The sequence below is a fragment of the Bemisia tabaci genome, chromosome 5, assembly GCF_918797505.1.
Source record: "Bemisia tabaci chromosome 5, PGI_BMITA_v3".
NCBI classification, from domain to species: domain Eukaryota; kingdom Metazoa; phylum Arthropoda; class Insecta; order Hemiptera; family Aleyrodidae; genus Bemisia; species Bemisia tabaci.
In genome coordinates, this window is record NC_092797.1 from 30,623,591 (window position 1) to 30,640,149 (window position 16,559).

General features: G+C 38.3%; 1 protein-coding gene across 2 annotated transcripts in view; it reads right to left on the reverse strand.

Annotated features, from left to right (window-relative positions):
* The window catches only part of LOC109037512 (probable metabotropic glutamate receptor mgl-1), a 92,815-nt gene extending 89,330 nt beyond the window's left edge, over positions 1 to 3,485 (reverse strand). The window contains exon 1 of one of the 2 annotated variants that reach the window (XM_072300543.1): positions 3,042 to 3,485. The gene's annotated coding sequence lies outside the window, so the exon portion shown is untranslated. The remainder of the gene's footprint in view (positions 1 to 3,041) is intronic. The other variant, XM_072300542.1, reaches the window with a different exon arrangement.
* Positions 3,486 to 16,559: the final 13,074 nt, after the last annotated feature.

Here is a 16,559-nt window from a genome sequence, read left to right on the forward strand (position 1 = left end):
TCTTATGGAGCCTGAGTCCAGACTCTTAAAACGGCGTGACAAGAAAAATTACATACTCTTGATTCAATCGGATATTTGCTTGAATCAAAAGGAAATCCATTTAAAGTAAGCTGCATGGGCTCTTAATTGATTCAAGCACAAATCCGCGTGACTGAGTAAGTTTTTCGTATCGAATTTTGAAAGAGTAGCTGGCTATAGATCCAAAATACTTTTTTTCCAGTGAACGCTTTTTAATGCCCTTGAGTATATTTGGTGAAAAGTTCAGGCCATAAATCGCGTTGTGGGGCCGATTATAAAATGTGACAGGAAAAGGGACGCTCCCTTCCCAGAGCAAATTGTGGAGCCGATTTTAGGGTGAGAGGTCAAAATCGAGGATTTTGAGGTCTCAACGGGAAACGCTCTAGAGAAGCCTCGGAACAAGCTACACACGGTTTGCGAACATTTTGAAAAATTTGAAATTTTAATTCGAAAGTATTTCATCACGCATTCCCCGAAAATCTAAGGAGCTATACAATACTCAAAAACTGGTCGAATGATGAGCCAAGATAAAGATCTGAGAGTGAAGAGAATTTCAGAAATAGGGACATACTGCCGTGCTACGGAAGAACGCCGTATCAACATTTGGGTGTTGCCAAAATTCCTTCGATAAAATATTTATTTTTAAGGGAAATTACGAATATATTTCCTTGAAATTTTCAGAAATTTTGGATCAAATTACGAACAAAATTATCTGAGAAAATGGTAGACAAATATTCAAAAATTTTCCTGAAGATCAGCAATTTACCAGAGGAAATTTGGCAATCACCTGAAGCTCATACGGCGTTTTTCCTTAGCACGGCAGCGTACGCCTCCATCTCAGCTAGGGTGTGTATTTTTACATCTTTGGAACGAAAGAGCAAATCCATTGCAATATTAGTTTTTCTCAAAGACTTAAACGCGAGACTAGAAAAGTAACGCATTATATTCTCAAGTGGCATAAGTTTCAATAAATTGAAATTACATGGTATAATTATTGCTGTTTTACTGTGTTGTGCATGTTGCCTATCCACTAATTGAAGGAGCTCCTCTCATTGAGGTTTGTTACGATAAAAAATTGCATCAATGTTACTAAATTTTTCCAGCGCAAAGTGCCTACCTTCCTCGCACATAAAACTTATTTTGTTGATAATTTAAAATTGGTAGTTATTTACCGAAATATGTATAATATTGCAATTTGCAATGTGAACATACTTGAATCAGTGAGAACGAAAACACACCAACTCGATAATTCGAAAATGTTACATTTTCATTGAAGGTAGTCAGCTTTTATAAAGGGCATTGAAGTTAGCGCATCTGTTCCATCTTGGACCTTTAAAATGCCCTGTAGTGCTTGTCTTTCGGCACCAAATATCTTTTTCTTGGACTAAATTATTCTTCTACTGTGCAGTTTTGTGTATGTCTTGATTATTTTCATTTTTCCGAGTTGGTGTGTTTCCGTTCTCACTGATTCATTTCAGATGTATCCCGGAAATTAAACCGTTGATGGGAGGAACATGCAGCACACACAGATCCGCCAAGCGAATAGTAGATGAGCGAGTCACTGGAACATTTTTAAACGTTTGCCAATCTCTCATACCAGGAAAAATTATCAACTGGATGAATCACATGGCACACGGATTAATTCGACGAGAGGGGAAATTGGTGCTCGTAAATTGCATTAAACTTTCTCGCACTTCAGAAGTTGAATTCGAATTGCAAATAAGCTACGTGAAAGTACATCTATAATTTTGCGAGTACTCTAGCGCGTCGTAGGTTTGACTTGGCATAGTTCAGATCAAGTGAATCGTGAATCGAGTGAAGTAAGTGATCTTGAGTCGATGACACCTACATTTTTAGGCGAAGATAGTCATTTTAAAATTACCCCTGATAGGTACACTGAAAAAAAAGAATCTTAAATTTGCTGCCAAGAAGTATTTCTCCTTAAATCAAGAATTTTTCTGGTTAATATAAGCTACTTTTTTGCGTAACCCGAACATTAATTTTCTTGTATCAAGAAAAATTCAGCTTAAAGCAAGATAAATAAAAATTCTTGGCGGCAAATTCAAGAATCAACATGCTTGAGCTTAGCTACTTTTTTTCCAGTGTTCCTTCGTTCGGGAAACGACGAATTATGACCAACCTTTTTTCTTCTAAAAAACCACAGCTCATAGAAATCTAAGGATACAAGACCAGCCATCAGCAGACACGTTTTCGTTGCAATTAATCTCTTCGGCAATTAAATAACTTTTCCACTTAGAACTTCTTTCCTGGCTGCTTGTTCTAGAATATGTTCTTTGAATTGCATATGAAATTGGCCGAGGTTGCCAACTTCTAGTTTACTTTTGTCGCTCGCACTTACAAAATGCAGGGCAAAGTCAATGTGCATGCAGAGAATCAGTATTCATGAAATAATGGTACCTCCTGCATTTATTTTCACCCTCGGATTAATAAGCCGACACGGGTTCAATCAAAATTGGTCTATTTGAGTTGTTCCAATCATTGACCCCAACCTTGTTCACTTGTTCACACTCAACAGTTTTTGATAAATTGAGGAACAACGGACGAAATAACTCACACTAAATAAAACTAAAATAAACCACAACTATATAAAACTGACAATTTGATAGAAACCTTCGTTTTGCAGTTGAGTATAAAGATTTTCAACAATAGTAAGCTAAACATTGAGACAACAAGATCAGATGGGCTGTTTTAACAATAATGAGTGTAACTGCGTCAGACGTTGCCTTATTTCTACTCATTTTATATTTTCTTTAAAAAAAAAGTACAAGCAACATTCTAACTGAATACTGCGTAAGTATACATTATTCAGAATCTAGTAAAAATTCAAAAGAGAGTTTTAAGGCGCTGTGTTGTTTAGTTCTCGATTGATAGACTATAAAATGAGGAAAACTTCCGCAACGTGAGACGCGATTGTGCGCTGGTTCAAAACGTCAAATAGAATCAAGAAAACTCGGTTTATTTCCCCATGCGCTCCCCATGGAATTGGTAAAAAGATAACTCACCAGAAAAAAAATCCATTTCGTTACTCTTAACTGTCCAAGGATATCAACCACTAAACACCGACTTCACTAAACTTCCAGGAGCTAAACTTCGAACTTTTCACAGAAAATCGATGGAGAAAGTTGGGGAAGTGAAAAAATGTCTCGGCACAAAACTTGAGTGTGATAAGGGTGGATCCGCGGAGAGAGGCGCAAAAATTAATTTCGAGAGGGCAGCGTCGGGAGTGTTTATAAACAAGTTGGTTGCGGGGTTTGAGGCTATGGAGCTAGAAGGACAGCGGACGACGACTATGCCGGTCGAGGAGACACGCGTCGACTGATGAGGGAGCGAGAAGCCACCGTGGATCCAAGCGCCGAGCGGCCGGCGCGGCGCGACGAGCGGGCAGGTAACCTAGGTATACGTCCCCGCTACGCTACGGACGGATCAGATAGGTCCACTGTGGAGGAGGTACCACGACCGTAACGTAACGCTATAACGCTACGGACGCTTCTCACCTCACGGTACGGCGGCCGACCAGCGTGAGGCATGAGCAATGACTCAACAGAGGAGCTGATCTTAGGTCAGGGGATCAGCTCTGCCGTGAGGTAAGGAAAAACGCCGTCAGAATCTTTGGTTTTTCCAAGATTTCAAGGGTTGTCCTTGAGAAAAATTAGAGAACAGACAAATCCTCTCATCGGTACCATGAGCTTTACTGCCGTGCTTAAGAAAAACGCTGTATGAACCTCCAGGCGTTGCCAAATTTCCTTTGATAAAAACCGAATTTTTCCTGGTAAACTTATGAATATTTTCTTTCCAACTTTTCAGATAATTTTGCTCGCAATTTCACCTGAAGCTCCTGAAAATTTCAAGGAAAAATATTCATAACTTTCCTAAAAAATGAACATTTTATCGAAGGAAATTTGGCAACTCTCGAATGTTCATAAGGCGTTTTTCCTCAGCACGGCAGTATAGGGGGCGAGGGAGGCCCTTAAACATCTAAACACTAAGTGCTCAGTGCAAAATCGTTTTTTCAATGTAAAAAATTAGCTTCCAAATTGTCCATTTATATACTATCTGAATACGAAAAATGAACAATTTTCTTCCTGGGTTTGCCGACGAAGATTACGATTTTTCCCCTTATTTTGTCATCAAAGATGAGAATAGTCTGTGAACTATGAGAAACATCAAATTGAAGACGAGTGATGCTGCAGAGCCCGGACTTTCTCGGTGTTTACTGATGTGCCTCCTAAAATCAGAGGAGCTATGGGAGGTTTCAGAAATGGCGGTCACCACATCTACGTGGAATTCAGGGTAAGGAGAATTTCTTGCCGCAGTCTCCAGCGTTCCTCTGGTCATAATTATGGATGGACTGTACATATTAGCGGCCGAGGAATTTGCCGCAAAGAAAAGAAAACTCTGACTTAAATCAAGCTTTAGACTCTTCAGTCCATTTTACTGAAAAATGTTTAATTTTTTTTTTTTTTTTTTTTTTTTTTTTTTTTTTTTTTTTTCAAAGTGTTTTGTGAAACGACCACGCTGTGTGAAGTAAAGAAATGTTAGTGATCCACTCCAATATCCAAGGGACAAAAGTTTGGACACAATTTTCTTGAGGGCAGAATCCCGTATGCGAGAATATCTTTTTTTCGGGTGCGAGAGAGTTTCGAGGGTAATCACCTGAGTCCAAACAAGATTCTCACGATATCTTATCCGGGGCCGAAAATTATATGAGAAGTGGCTAAACCAGGCGCCATAACAATGAAATGAGAGGAAAGAAAGAAGACGAGGAAAAGGAGGAAAGAGAAATTAAGGATACTGATAAGAACCGAGTTTACCGGAAATCAACACGAATAGCAAGCTATTTGGGGGGAAAACATACTTTGGCTGGATCGATGAACGATTTGTGATTATTTTGGTGGATCTCATTCGTTTGAATCTCTCCTTCAATTTCACCGCATGGGCAACAAACATACCGGAGAGTTGCGTAAGTTAGATCTTACGGAAGGAAACGCAATAATATTTTACGGATTACGGACATATTACGATATATTACGGATTTTAATCACTCAAACTAAGAAAATCGCAACCTAAAAAGTATTCGTTCTCGTAAATTGCGAATTTTTAAAAGTTGAGTCGATTGCTTTTATTTAGTTTTTATTTGTTAACTTGGGTATAGATTTACTCTAAAGAACTGATTTGTTCAATTGGTAGCGAGTACAATAAATATTTTTCAGAAACATTGAAAATAACAGAATGTACAAGTTTATGAATGATGCTACGTCCTAGCATATCGACGGTGAGACTAAATGATTTGTTAACATGGCTTGAAATATTAATAAAGAGTTTTCAACATTATATGAAAATCTCTGAATTTTCTTCGAGGTTCTCAATGATATGATGCCAATTGAAAATAATCTATATTTGATCTGTGATACTTAGATCGCACTGTAATAAAGTAAAATAAAAAATAATAATGCGTTACTTTTCTGATCCTGCGTTTAAGTCTCTGAGACATACTCTGCCGTGCTGAGGAAGAACGCCGTATGACATTCGAGAGTTGCCTTTCTCCGGATAAAACATGTATTTTCTAGGATTTTTATGCTTATTTCTCCTTGAAATCTTCAGATATTTTAGATTAAATTGCGGGCAAAATTGGACAGGAAGTCTGCGATGTCGCAAACCGAGGTTTATGGTCTGGTTTCACCGTCGATATGCCCTATGTTCTGCTGTCATATATTTTGCGTCTGTGAGTAAAACTCAGAAAATCTATAGTAGAGAACCGCTGCTGTTCTTGCTTAGCTTTACAGCATGTATTTTTCAACTTACTGTAGGACGTAAATATACATTTAGATATAGAAATATAAAATATTTACGAATGAATTTTTTTTATAGGTTCACTGAGAAACTATAAAAGTTATTTGTTGAGATTATATATCATAATATTCATGATTACTGTAAACTTTTAGTCTTATCTATCATGATTTGCTGTCAGTAACAAGGTTCCCTTGCACATAAGATGTTCACCAAACAAATATTTTAGCCGGTGTTGCAATGTAATAGTTCACCTGAACTGCACAGTGCGAGGTTCAAAAATATCTACCGGTGGGTGGATTTTATGGTGGGAGGACTCAAGAATCAGACCAGCCCTTGTCATAATAAAACCCCAACTTATTTTTCAATTTTTATTTCACTTTTTTATTTTCCGCGAAGAATTAGAAAATATGCTCGGAGCCATACGAATTGAGCGAGTTCTTTCGAGAGGAGAGAGAAGACCCAGGTACCCATCCCCCGTTCTCCTGACCGTTTCGAGCCGTAAAGCGGTTTTATGGTCTTTTAATGGGTAAATGAAAAATTAACCGCGGAGATAAAGAACAGACAGCTTGTCTGGGGCTCGAAAGCAGCCATTGAACATTATTTACATTTATAATGTTAACATATTCTCGTTTGGCTTCTGAACTGCGAGGCGCATCAACGCCCGATCAAAACTCATCTGCAAATTAGAACTTATTACTTTTCTAAGAATAGAGCATAATCAATGCAGCGATCGCATTGTTATGCTGTCGATGTATTTAGCGCTTACCGGAGGAAAAAAGAAGCGAACGAGAAATGCCGGGAGCAGAGGATCGGTCAAAGGGAGGGGGAGGCAGGGGCATGACTCGAACGCCACATGTAGTTCAATAACTCGATCCTTTCCTTTTCAGTCGAGATTATTTCAACGAAAACCAACCAGTTGAGACATGGGGTTTGTAGAATAACCGAGATTTATCCACTCACGCTTAGAGTTTTCGCTGTCATTTTCCAGTCCCATCTCCTGGAGACTGGTTTCCCTGAGTAGATGACGTCATAGCTGCACGCAGCACTCTCTTCCTGCTCTGATCCTGCATCTGAACTCCTCGCCAGAATGGCAACAACCGCTGTTACAGCTTCCCTCTGCTCACTGCCTCATTTCAATATTTACGATAAGTTCTATCGGAAATATTATCATACTACACATTTTTCATTCATCTTGACATCTAACACCTAGTTTTTTTTTCATTTTGAAGCTCTCCTCGTAACCCATAGATAGATCAGTGAGCATCACTGGAAAAAAAAGTCGCTTGGATGTAGAGTCCAGACTCTTAAAAACATCGACAAGAAAAAATACTCTTGATTCGATCGGAATTCTTGCTTAAAATAAAAGGAAATCCGCCTAAATCAAGAGGCTCGGCTCTTCGATTCAAGGCAAAATAGGATTGAATCAAGAGTATTTTTTCTTGTCGATGTTTTTAAGAGTCTGGACTCTAGATCCAAGCGACTTTTTTCCCAGTGATCCGAATCAAGCGTCAACATACTAGCCAACTAATAAATTAATCGCCTAATTGCGAGTAACGAACAGACCAGTCAAGAGATTGGTTTTTTCCCACCAAACAGTGGGGGCTGCAATAATTGCAGGTACACAGTAAAATTATTATTATAATAGAGTGTCGAGTGCGTTGTCTGTTCACTGATTGAAGGGGCTCCTTTCTTTGGAATTTATTGGGGAAACAATTGGAATAAGTTGCAATTTTTTTTTTTTTTTTTTTTTTTTTTTTTTTTTTTTTTTTTTTTTTTTTTTTTTTTGCAACGCAAATTGCTTATTGTTTTCACACACTCAACTCATCTTATTGATCGTTTGAAAATAATATTTATGGACCGAATGATATAAAAGCACTGCAATCTCATGGTAAAAAATTGCAAATTAATTGAATCAAATTGAAAAATCATTTCAATATTCGGTTGCACTGTGATGTCTGCGGCGTGATGCATGCGGTGCGCTGTGAAGCAGTTATGAGTTTTGTGCTCCAACCACGACTGAAGAGTAATATCTCCAAGTGGCTGGATAATATACGGCCTCTTTCAACCTGAGGTACTAAATCTGTGATACTCCACTTCCTTTTCAACTAATTCAATTTTGTTCTACTCGTGTCGGGGGGCAACGTGTTCATTATCTGTCTAATGGTGAAACATCGATCTGGTTGCGATGTACACGCGTTTGATGGTGTACTCCGCCGGTTGACAAGCTCAGTAACGAGATTTTTTCCTACAAAGAACACTAGATTCAAGCCGTCTTTGAACTTCCACTCCAACATTTATCACGGTAATGAATAAAATATGCTAACAGCGACGGACGCTGCTCTCTTCTCAGAGCGGAGATAATTTCGACGTGTCGTCTGGAGACCCTCCGCGAAACTGGTTTTCCGATATTTACGCAATTTCACAGTGCATGTGAAATCAACTTCTCCCCTCCCCATAGCCGTAAAAGGCATATACACTTCACTAACCAAACGGATTGGATACTATGTATCCTATTCAAGCGCAATCTACATACCATTTCCAGCAATTTTAAATTCAGCCAGGTGTTCGGCTGTCTAGATATGTGGTGATTTTGAAAGTCACTGTGCACATATCTAAACCCACATTAAATATTACTAAATTCGTCCACATCGACGTGGATATTTATTAAAAATAATAAAAAAAATTAAAACAATAAAAAAAAGCTTTCATAATCGCAAAACTTATTTGAAACAAAAAAGTACACCGCTAAATTAAAGCAGCAGTGGAAAAAAACACATTGTATCTAGATTCCAGACTCTAGAAAACATGGACAAGAAAAAATAATCTTGATTCAATCAGATTTAAGCTTAAATCAAAAGGAAATCCGCGGCTCAAATTAAGAGGCTGGGTTCTTGATTTAAGCTTAAATCCGATTGAATCAAGAGTATTTTTCTTGTCGATTATTTTAAGAGTCTGGACTCTAGATCCAATGTGTGTTTTTTTTCCAGTGAGTAGTTTGACAAAGGAACCGTGATTTTTTTAGTATATCGATGACCAGAGCATGGAAACACGTATCTCCACTGCGGTGTTTCGAAATTTTTGCCCCTATTCCATTTTTTCGATGAGGCTAACTATATAACTTGAAATTCGTACAAAATATTCTGCCAGGATTGAAGCAAAATCAAGGAAATGTTCAAGAAATTATGCTACGAATAGTTTTCCATAGAAAAATTAAGTATGACAGGAAGTCTGCGCAACGTTGCAAACGGAGAGTACAGGTTTCGCACTTTTGCCATCGATATTTGAAATCCTGTCACAAAAAGTCTGCAACAAACTTCGCAGCGATGCGAAGTTGGGATTTCATGGAAACTTATTCATAGCTTCTTTGAAAATTAGTATTTTAAAGAAGCAGAAGGATTCGTTTATAAAAAGTGGCCCATATACTTAAAATTTGCCAATATGCCTGCTATCGCGAGGTAAATTTACAATACAGAGTCGATGCAAACAAAATAATGCAGATTTTCGCTCAGAGATTCAAAATTATTCAAAATTTCAAGAGTGAACCGAGACGAGACAAAATCCGATGACTGGACCGTGAAAAAGTGCATCTCATTGCATGATTTTCGTTACCTGCTACTTTACTTTTCAAAAAAAAAGTTTCGAACCGCCACTTTATTGCTTAAGTACCCTCTCCAGGATATTCTCAAAAGGAACCACGGAAATTTTCAAGTCCTAAAGTTGAACAGTTTTTCAATTAAAAAAATAAATTATTGTGGAAAATTTGCAATGTCGCAAATTGACATGCATTCTTTCAGCGTACAACCATGGAATGGAATCTAAACTCGTGATACTTGGTTCATTTTATTTATACGTTCTATATTGTCTGAATCCGGAGTAAAGGGGATCAAGATTCGTTCTCGCCTCATTTTAATCACACCTAGCTCACGCGGAACGCATACCAACACTCATATCATACACAGTGGCGTGGCGTCAATTGCGATATATCGATAGTTATACCATTGAATAATCTATGGAAAAGAATCGATTATTAAGGTGTTCGCTGCGAACACCCAGTTTATCGATCCTTTTCCATACGTTTAAATGGCATAACAATCGATATATCGCAATTCACGCCACGCCACTGATCATACAAACATATATATTGCACATAACATGCTCGTTCAGAACTATTAATTTATAACAAACATTAAAATCGTGCAATAGAGTCAAAGATGCCTCGGCTCAATTTACGAGCGCACGTCTCAGCTGGACGTATTCATGCTAAAAGGAGCTATGTGCATAGGTTTTGTGTGCGACATAGGTCCTTTTACCATAAAAAAGTCCGACTCATATTATTTGCCCACCCTCCGCTTGGGTCCCAATAAATAGGAGAAAACTCCCCGTTGCCCCAGAGGGATAGCGATTACCCACTTTTCAGACACGTTCTCCTCCCGGATAATTTTCCACGGTCACGCCCAATTTTATCTCTGCATTTTATCACATAATAGAATAATATCGGGTACCTGCAACAACACTCGTCGATCAACGTTTGCCCTTTTTTTTGAGACTATTGGTTTTAAAAAACATTTCAATTAAAGATAATAAATTTTCCGCGGAAATCCTGTAATTACCATTATTATCTCAATCAGTCCTTTTCATGCACTCTTTGATAGACACATAGACTGAACTAGAGACAGGGCACCAGGGAGCGTAGAGAGGTGTTTGACCGCGCCATCGCTCCAAGCTCTAGTATACGCAACGTAGCCAAAAGGAACGCAAAATTCGCCGATTCCCCATGTTAAGTTATAGCCATTCTCGCATATTTTTCATGGAATTTTCTGGATTATCCCTTGTTGTCAGATCGCATGCATCTCTTAATTTTAGGACGTTGTTTTAGGTTCGATTTTTTAATTGTATGACGCAACAAACTGCCTCCCCGCAGAAAGAGAAGGAATTAAAATTACACTTATAGCATACATTTGTAAAAAACAAAAGATTTTTATAAGTGAAGAGGTATTTTCCCAAATTCTTAGGACCACCTTGCCAGTTCAAAGGTACATACTTATACAAGGTGGGCAATGTACGTATGATGCAATGCAATGTTGTTTTTTAAAGAATCCCATATCTCTGTACGCATAATATTGTCTAGTATGAGAACAGCTTGCAAAATGGAGGTGCAATGCGGACACCAACTCGATGTTTCATGTGTCATAAAAAAAGAGGTGGTCGCATTTTGAGGATTGCTCATCCCGTGACGTAGGTAGGTACAATACAGCGTCGATATTCCAGCAAAATCCGAAATCCGAAGTATGAAAAACGGCGACCATGACGGCATGTTTTTTTGTTCTTCTTTTTTGCTGAAATCAACTCAAAATATAATTTCAAACACTTTATATGAGATGACTTTTTTCCATGTAAGGCACCGTTTCCAAGAAAATCGATAATAAAAACTGTCCGTACCGACCTGTGCCTATGTATTCGACGAAATCTGAGGTCCCCGAAATGCGACCACCCCCTTTTCTTATCTCACAAGTTCCGTTCAGCTAGAAGCTATTAGCTTTTTTTTCGACATAAAATACAAAACTGAAATCTCACATAAAAAAAGATACTCCAAAAGGGTTGGGCACGCATTCCTACGAATGAACCTTTCAAGAGGACCAATTCGCATTCAGAATTCGGTCAGAGATTGTCAAATACTGGGCGTCCCAATGAACGATGGGGCACACGATTGCTGTTAGGAAATCATGCGGATTTTTTCATGAAACGATGCAGTTGTAAATGTATTTGTGATGCCATTTAAAATATAAAAAGAGTAACACAAAAACATGAATTTAATAGTGAAGCGTATTTAGTTGTTTTTTCTACTCCGGTGTTAAAGTCTCCAGGTATACCAGGACAAATCTTAAAACCATGAATGTAATAGTTAGCGTATTTAGCTGTTTTTTCTACTCCAGTGTTAAAGTCTCCATGTAAACCAGGACAAATCCTAGTAACATCAATTTTCAGTTGCGATGAACCACTTTACAAAGTGCGAATTTCAGCATTATGATGTACGTTTTCTCAGCAAATTTCACGTTAGACACGATTCGTGCAACGGAAATTACTGAAACTAACTCCTAACAAAGATCGGTAATAATAACATTTTTCGATACATAAATTCAAACTTCCCGCTCATGAATAAAACCATAATCCAACTACTTGAGTTGAATCGCACATTAAACGTTACCGTAACAGTCTCCGAAGTATGAAAACATGGCACGCAACCACAATGTCGGCACTTAGGCTCAGTCGCTGCACTTAACAAAATAGAGTGGGGATGAACACTATTTTTTAAGAAGCCTGTCAAAACTGTCATTTCACCCGATTTGATTCAAAGTGTAGACTCCGGTATTTCATGTCAGCGGGAAATTCAAATTTTTCATGACCTGTGCTAAGTAAAAACATTGAACGAGAAACGGGTTGAGAAAAGGGTTCATCGGTTGAGAAACGAGGAGAAAGAAGGAAACTAGACAAAGAATTGATTTCCCTGCCAGAAATGGTGAGTACAAATGAGTAGAAAATCAAAGTCATATGAATAGATTTTCAAATCATATGAATAGAATTTCAACTTATATCAATAGAATTTAACCCATATGAGCAGAATTTCTCCATCCAGTTTTCGCCAACTCGTATCACAAGAGATTTCAACTCACATGAGTTCAGCGTTGAATCTACCGTGTCCGATATCTCAGAAACTAGCCACCGCATCAAAAAAGTCATAAGGACAAAATGTATTTAATTTTCAATTTTCACGCTATGTAGATGTCTCCTGGTCAGGAGCAGCACTTCTAAAAAATGAAAAAAATTGAATTCATACGAGTTGAACTTCTCTACTCTTATGAGTAGAATTTCTCCTCATATGAGTAGGATTTCTACTCATATGAGTAAAAAGTTCTACTCACGCGTGAGTTAGCCAATTCTGAATAGCCTACTCTTCATTTTTAGCAGGGATTTTCCTCATCTTTCATGGAAAAAAATTAAATGTTGATTTAGCATTTACATTGTTATAAAAACATGTTCGACAAGTTTCAAATGCTGATTTTACATTTGAAGAAATGCTAACTCAACTACGCCCACTGTAAAACGAGCAAATTTAAATGTTGTGTTAGCATTTTTGTACTGTAAAATCAGCATTGGAAACTTGACGGGCTTTTTTTCGACAATTTAAATGCTTACTAAATCAGCATTTAATTTCTTTCTGTGTTTTTTTCTGATTTCCTCCTTTTTCGTATTCCTATTCGCTAGACAAGATGCGAGTCTGACCGATTACAGGGTTAAATAACCGCGCGGCAACGTGAGCGATTTCTGAGCAGCCGTCGCGTCGAGCATCGGCGCAATGTCCACGTCTGCCGCGTCTACATCAATGTAATTATGACTGCTCCACGCGGCATGCGGTATGCGGCATGGCGCTAGCACCTCTCTTTTGTCAGCGATTCTTAGAGATGTTCCTGAAATCATATTTTTTTTCTGTCCGATTTTAATCTCGGCATAGCTACTTACAATAGCTCAGCTCGCAACCCGAATAGACGTCCATTCACCGGCCCTAGAGTCCCTTTATACTGAGAGTCAAGACAATTTGAATCCATTTCTGATTGGTTCCCGTATTTTAGGCCTCCACAGTGTCACAAACGGGAATAAAGATTACATTTTCACCAATTGCAAAGATTATAATCTGGAATGGACCAGGGAATTACGGGTTCGGCAAGGAACAAACGAAATGAGAGGAGGAACGGAGAAAGGCATTTGAGAATGGGCCGATCAAAGATTACGAAAAACGTTCAATTTCTGTAATCTTTATTCCCGTTTGTGACATCCATGAGCCGAATTGTCTTGACTCTCAGTATAAAGGGACTCTAACCGGCCCTTGCCATCGACATATCATTTCGAGACTGCCGTGCTAAGGAAAAACGCCGTATGAACATTTAAGAGTTGCCAAATTTCCTCCAATAAATTTTTAATTTTTGAAGAGAGTTATGAATATTTTTCCTTTCAATTTTCAGATACTGTAGATTAAATTGCGAATGAAATTCTGTGAAAAATTGGGAGAAAAATATCCGCAAGTTTTCCAGGAAATCTGCATTTTATTAAAGGAAATCTGGCAACACATAAAGGCTCATACGGCGTTCTTCCTGAGCACGGCATTAGAGTACTCCTACACTCGGTGAGAGTATGGACGGAGGGTATGGATTCGTTCGACGTGAATCGATCGAAAAATAAGACGAAGAATCTATCGACGTAATCGATCGACAAACTGTCTAAAAACAGTGTCGATTCGATCGACTTGAATCGATCGAAAAAATGAATAACGCGTTCAGATCGACATCGATTCGATCGATTTACAGATTTTTGTCGATCGACTTACGGATTTTGTCGATCGCTTCACGGGTCTGTCGATCGATTCCCGGGTTTGTCGATTAATCCACGACTGTCGATCAAATCGATGTCGATCGAATCACATCGATCGATTCCCGTTTTTATTTTTCGATCGAATCCCTTACCCTCCAATATGGGCGCCAAAGGGTCTGTGTCTGATTGACTCAGCCATCCCTTCATGGAGCTTTTAGTTATGGTAGGATCCAAAAAAAAATGGCAGACGTTACCTGCAGATGATTCAAAATGATAAGGTACGGCCTTGTCTCCACCTAATTCACGGGACATTTTCATGAGATTTGTCGCAGGGAAAAGTCTCATTCGTGAAGTTGGGAAAAATATTGACTAACTGACCGAACCGTTTATCCAAATTTAATTAACTTGGACACTATCGAGCGTTTTATATTTATGAACTACGTAGCCTTAATTTTTGGATGACCTTCGTATGAGGCTTGGAGCTACTTGTCCAAGACTGTGCTCCAGATTCAACGTTGTCCCATCAAACACCGTCGTCTATGTTCACTTCTGCCGTCTCAAAAATTAACCTTAAAATACTGAAAAGCGTTTTGCACCTCAAATTCTTACTTTAATTTTTTGACCGAACTCGTCAAAAATTAAAATAGCTCTCCTGAATTTGCCTGCGGGAAAACTAAGACTGAAATACCCGCGAACTATCACCAAGATGCATTAAATAAAGTAAGCATAAAACGACGATTCATTACGTTTCCTTCAAAAGGAGAACTAAAGCGGAGAGGGATAGGTATCTCAAATTACCACCTCGGTTAATGGAAGCGACGCAAAAACTTGACAAAACAAAACTAAAATGCAATAGGTACTTTGATACGACTATTCGTGCTCAAAGGACATCCGTGCTGTATATACACGAAAATGAAGGCGTTTCGGATATTTTCTCCTGCGCAGCAATTTTTGCCGCACATGTTTAATAGTTGTTGAAGCAGAGTTTGTAATCCAATAAGTTAGGTGGTGGAATGGTCCACGGCCCTAACCAATATTGCATCTTCAGTTTACATCCCTGCTGACTAATACTCTATTTCGCCTCACGTATCTTTCACGTGTTGATGCTCTATTAAAAATAGCCGGGGCTTCTCCGTTTTTTGTGCATGCATCACAGACATCTACTCTGCCGTGCTCAGGAAAAACGCCGTATGAACCTTCAGGCGTTGCCAAATGTCCTTCGAGAAAGTATGAATTTTCGAGAAAATGTATGAATAATTTTCTTCCGATTTTTTCAGAAAATTTCGCTCGTAATGTGGTCTGAAGTGTGTGTAAGCTTTAATGAAAAATATTCCTGATGAATTCCTTCAAAAAGAAATATTTACCGAGCGGCAATTAGACAACTCTCGAATGCTCATACGGCGTTTTTCCTTAGCACGGCAGTACTCAGCTAAACCACTTGATTTTGGGAGTTTCTAAATTAATATTTTGCATAAGCCAACCGAGATAATAGTTGGCTTCGACTGAAATACTCGCTGTTAAAGTTTGAAAAAGCGCACCTCCACTGTAACGTTTAAAATTGTTAGATTTTGTTTGATTTATTCTCCAAAAGAGAGCGAACCAAAATATCCCCTGAAATCTCTCTGTGAATAGGTGCCTCTTCTTGAATTACTTGAATGAGTACCAAAAAGTAGCAGGAACATTTTAGTGGGAAAGCTATTGGTTGGTTTTCTTTTGAAAAAATATGACATGAAGGCTGTCGTGCTACGGAAGAAAGCCGTATGAACATTCGAGAGTTGCCAAATTTCCTTTCATAAAATGTTCATTTTCGAGGAAAGTTATAAATATTTTTCCTCGAAATTTTAAGGAAATTCGGGTGAAATTGCGAACAAAATATACTGAAAAATTGGGAGAAAAATATTCATGAGGTTACCAGGAAATTTGTGTATTATCAAAGGAGATTTGGCAACGCCTGAAAGTTCATACGGCGTTTTTCCTTAGCACGGCAGAATGAAAACCTGCAACTTTGCGATTTGCGCTACGCACTTTTTGACTTCAGTCATTGAGGTGTGACGCTTGAATTTTATGCCCCATATTTTACATTTTATTGTATTTTATTTTTTTTATTTTTTTGTAAGCCCGTTTTTTGCGAGTTTATCGGCTCGCTTTTTTGTTTTGCTAAATAAAAAGGCAAAAATCGAAATAATATAGGTACTTAATCCTACTTCGAAAATAAAGAAAAGTCTCTTCGAAATTTTTTCGAAATTAGGCTGCGAGGCTGTTTGGTCTCTCCTGCGGACTGATTGTTGAAACTGATGGACAAAGCTAAAGACAAAGATGATACAAAAGGGATAAGGAGGGAACCTATTGGTGGAAGCTAATGGTTG